This window comes from Lactuca serriola, chromosome 3, assembly GCF_051521515.1.
Source record: "Lactuca serriola cultivar US96UC23 chromosome 3, Lser_US96UC23_V15, whole genome shotgun sequence".
Classification (NCBI taxonomy): domain Eukaryota; kingdom Viridiplantae; phylum Streptophyta; class Magnoliopsida; order Asterales; family Asteraceae; genus Lactuca; species Lactuca serriola.
Window position 1 is genome coordinate 237,168,485 of NC_136410.1, and position 4,749 is coordinate 237,173,233.

Consider the following 4,749-nt stretch of genomic DNA (forward strand, 5'->3'; position numbering starts at 1 on the left):
CGAGTCTGCTCATTAAATCCACGTGATCACCTCGATGTGACTCGATGAGTCAGACCTTCGACTCGTCGAGTCCCTCCTAAATCCTCAAAATAAAAAATTGAAACGCAATCTATAATACCCAAAATTCCAGATGTTACACTTACAATGAAAATACATATGAAAAACATGTTGTTATCTATTCCTAAGCAATCTATCGTAACTCTTTAACCAGCAACTCAAAATTTTGATCATCGAACCATGCGATCGAAATCCATCTATTGCGATCAGAATCAACTTACTCTTTCTTTAAGCTTCCTTACTTTTATTTGATTCTACAAAACATCAAAATGTAATTACATTACATCGTGTATCGAGAATCTCCAAATAAGAACTTAATAGAGTTAGATAGTGGACTTTACCTGAAGTAAAGTCAAACCTTTTTGACTTTACCATCCTTATGATCTTTCAGGTAAATGGGCAGCTTCGAAACCAATGTCGCTCTCTTGGCAATAGAAACATATGGACTCTTAGGAAATGTTGTATGAGACTATCTCAGAATTAGCCTTTCTCTTTACCATTAGGTCAAATGACTTGACCATGGTCGATCCCTTTCCATTGGGAAGAGAAAGCTTTTTTGGACTTTCAATGTTACCATTACCAATGTACATGGCAGCATGGGAAGTAGATCTTCCAATCAAATTTGCTTTACCAGTGCTCCAAATCATTGCTGATTCAGCAACATCAAGCATATAGGTAAGATCATTAAGGGTCAGGTCATAGCCTGTTACATAGTAGTCCTTAAAGAACTCGCTATGTGACTTAGAAAGTGACTGCAGAACCCAATCAACAGTCAACTTCCTTAAGACTTTGACACCCAACTCTCCCGGCTTGCCAATATGTGACTTAAACTCCAAGATATAAGCACATACAGACTTTTCTTGCCAAATAGGGATTGAGTGACCTTGAACTTGTGGGTCAGGGAGAATTATTGGAGGAGGTGGAGGAAGTGAAGCTCTATCCAAAAGGATGAGGAAGACCATATTTGTCTGAACTTAGACATCTATGAGGGAGAAATTCAAGTTTCAGTTGATTTATGTACTTAACATAACATTCAATATGAAATATTAAGGATAGGACCCAACAAACTATTTTATAACTTAGAAGAGGGATGCTGTAACCCAAGCTACAAAATATTTGAAGGTAGGTAAATGACGATTTACCGATTTCCACCATAAAAAACAAAATAAATTATTAAGTTTTAATTGGATTGAAACTCCTAGATCTTTTGAGATTCATTGAACTTTCAAAGTCATTTTTAAATCTCGATTGTGCCCTCTCAAGTTTGTGATTGTGATGTCGAGGATCACAAACAAGGTGTGAATAACCATGCAAATTGACTTGGTACCCTTAATTTTATCACCCAATCGATGTGCCGGTTAACCACACGCGCTCCACCGCTCTATGATAAAACTTAAGTCACTATTTGCCACACATTGTCACTCCCATGTTAGTGTGCCGGTTAATCACACACGCTCCACTAATGACTTAACAAGGGTGCAAAGTGTAATATCATGGGTTAGCACCAAATTCAATTTTCCTAAGTAACTAAGATTGAGAATTTATAAGTGTTTAGTTACTTAGTATTTATCATTATACTTTTAATGAAGGGAGAATTATTGTCCTTTCCTACCTGTTCGGCTAACGACCATCCACCAGTCAAGGTAGCGGTGGGTAAGAGTGGATACCCATTAAACTGCCATTTTATAGGCAGTAACCTTATACCCCCTTATAGACTAGCTTCGTGAATGACGCCTACTAACGGTAAGATTGACTTTACTCTTATACCTATATATATAATCATTAACTTTTAATATTATAATAGTATAAGGGTTGAATTTTAAACTATTGAAATTCGAGGTTTTGATTTGGAATTAAAGTGTACATGGGGAGGTAACTTTGCAAATTCCAAAACTTCAGGGCAAGTTTTGAACCTTTTCAAAACTCTTAGATTTTCATAACTTATGAGTTTAATTAAGGTTCTAAAAATCTTTAATGAAAAGACTCTTGAACATCCATAACTTGAGGACAAGTTATGGGGTTCATAAAACTATTTATGACAAAAGACTCTTCATTTTGTAACCTATGGTTTTAATAACCTTTTTTAATAAGACTTTTCATATAACTTGAGGACAAGTTACAAAAACACATATGATGAATAACTTTTAGATTAATTTGGATTGACAACAACTATCACAAACATGTCTGGCAATATTCATAATCTTGATTAAACTCGTATGAACAAAACAATTCAAATCAAACAATATCATTAAACTAATACAAAACATGAAACTTTTGACAATTATCTTTTTAATTGGATTAGAAAGATCATTACCACATCAAAAACAGGTTTTATAAGTTCAAAACAGTTTAAGGTAATGATTCTAGACCAATTCCAGCCTTAAAACTCTGATACCACTGTTGGGTTTTGAGCATACTAACACTCCTAAGGTGTTCATGCAACCCTAAATACCTCGGATCTATGTTTTTTCTAAAATACATGAAAATTTGATTTCCAAGGTTTACAACCTAACTAGCATGTTATGGCGTACTTGTAATACAAAACTTTAAGTAGAATAACATACCTTTCTTTTGTGGTTGAATCCCTGGAGTTTTAGAGCCTAGCACCAATAGTGTTGATGCCTCAAGTGGTGTCACAAATCACCCAAAACAACTTGGAAATAATTGATAGAATCTAATGCTTGCTAGAATCGGCCCACCCTTGTTTCTCACACACACTAGTTCCAATTCTAGAACCAAGGACCTCATTATATACTATGGAGGATTAGGGTTACCCCCTAATACCCATGACTCTTCATTTACCTAGGATCTATGGGTTAAAAGCTCGATGGACTATCCATGGACTTCCATATACTCTTAGCCCATCCTAAATAAATCTTAGCCTAATCCATATATATGTAAGAGTCCATATTTAATTAGCCTCTTTTGATCACCAAATTAATTCCAAAATTAATTCTTGATCAACACTAATTAAATAATATTAATATATTATAATTTGTAATATATTAATGGATCATAAACATCTTATTCTCAAAAAAATATCCATACAAATTGTTAGGTGAAGTGCAACCCAAATGGACCATGTCGGGTCGGGTCAAGTTCATACCAAATATAGTTACGAACTTAGACACCATATCCAACAAAAAGTTTCTCCAATCTGAAGAGATAGGAGAGTACTTGAGTATCTTGTTTTATGATTATCTTAGTGATTATAAAACCATATCACAATTGATCATCTAAAGACACCTTAGTGCATTTGTTTGGCTAAGGAGAGAAATCATGAACTATGGAAATGGTCATATCAAAAGATAAATCATACTTCGTTCCAAAACAACTCTGAGAGTCATACTCTAAGATTTTAACTTGAGTGACATAATTTTAAGAAAGGTTTATAACACTTATCAAATATAGATTAACATGTTCCTTACTCTTGTACATCTGAAATTGGTAAGATGTGATGTTTTGGATAAAACAGAGACCAACTAAGACGACTTGTGAGAAGTGTTAATATTGATAAGAATCCGAACTAAACCTTGAATATTTGTTTTGTCAAGGAATGGATCTTGACAAAAGAATCTTATATGTCAAGAGGACAATGGGAGTCTTAAAGATCTTGGAAAATTTTCAAGAACTAATCGAGAATAAAACCCATTGTTTAATTGCTAGCACACAACTTGAGGTTTGTAACCCATTGTGTTGGCATATTTCTGTGCCCACTCCAGTTTAAGTTGACCATGCTTGTGAGTTATATAACTTCTCAATTTTTTTCATAACAACCTAGAAGCAATGGTAGACCCTTGTGCTACTAAGTGGTAAGAAAATGAGATCAGGCAAGTTCAGTCCACATGAGTTTAGATTTGTCACTAACCTTGTCTTACGATTATGGTTTTGACAAATTCGCATGGATAGGAACACTTACACCATAAAAATAAAATCTAAGTGTCATAAGGTTTCTCTCCGATTCATGAAAATGATGGTGAGAAAACACTTTCACTGAGTAGGTTTTAAGTAGATTGCAATTGTGATATTTGCATTCTCAAAGTCGTTAGTGGAGCGTGTGGGTAACTGGCACACTAACATAGGCTTGTGAGAAATGGCAAAGGTCTAAACAATTGAGACTATGATTATGGCATCCCTTTTCATAGTTCAAAATTTGTTCAGACACACCTGTAAGTTATCTAAGGAAAGGTGTATGATTTTGATAAAGTCTTATCAAAGTCTCTCGTATCAGAAAACTGAACTTTGGTATGAAAGTCAATAAAGTATTGATTTCTAGAAGTCCAACAGATTTCTGGGTACATGTCAAAGCTAGTGGGAGCATAAAGTGTTATGCTAGTTAAATTTTAATTATCATGTTAGTGGGATCATGATTATTATGTTACATGTTGCAGGTTAGCAATGTTAATTATAGAAAACAAAAGTTTCAATTCGCTTTGAAAAGTTGTTTTGCTATAATTAAGGGAGAGGATATTATACTTCATTCCAATTCTATAAGATTAGATTGATATTTTAATCAAATTTAGTCAAAGATATATATGAATGTTATGTTGGAATGGCTCAACATAAGGAAATTCTATATATGTTGCATTCTCAAAATTTGATTATGATTACGGCATCCCTCTTCATAGTTCGAATTGTGAGAACATTGAAAATAAAAATTTGTATAGCATGAATCGTGTGCCATATGCTCCG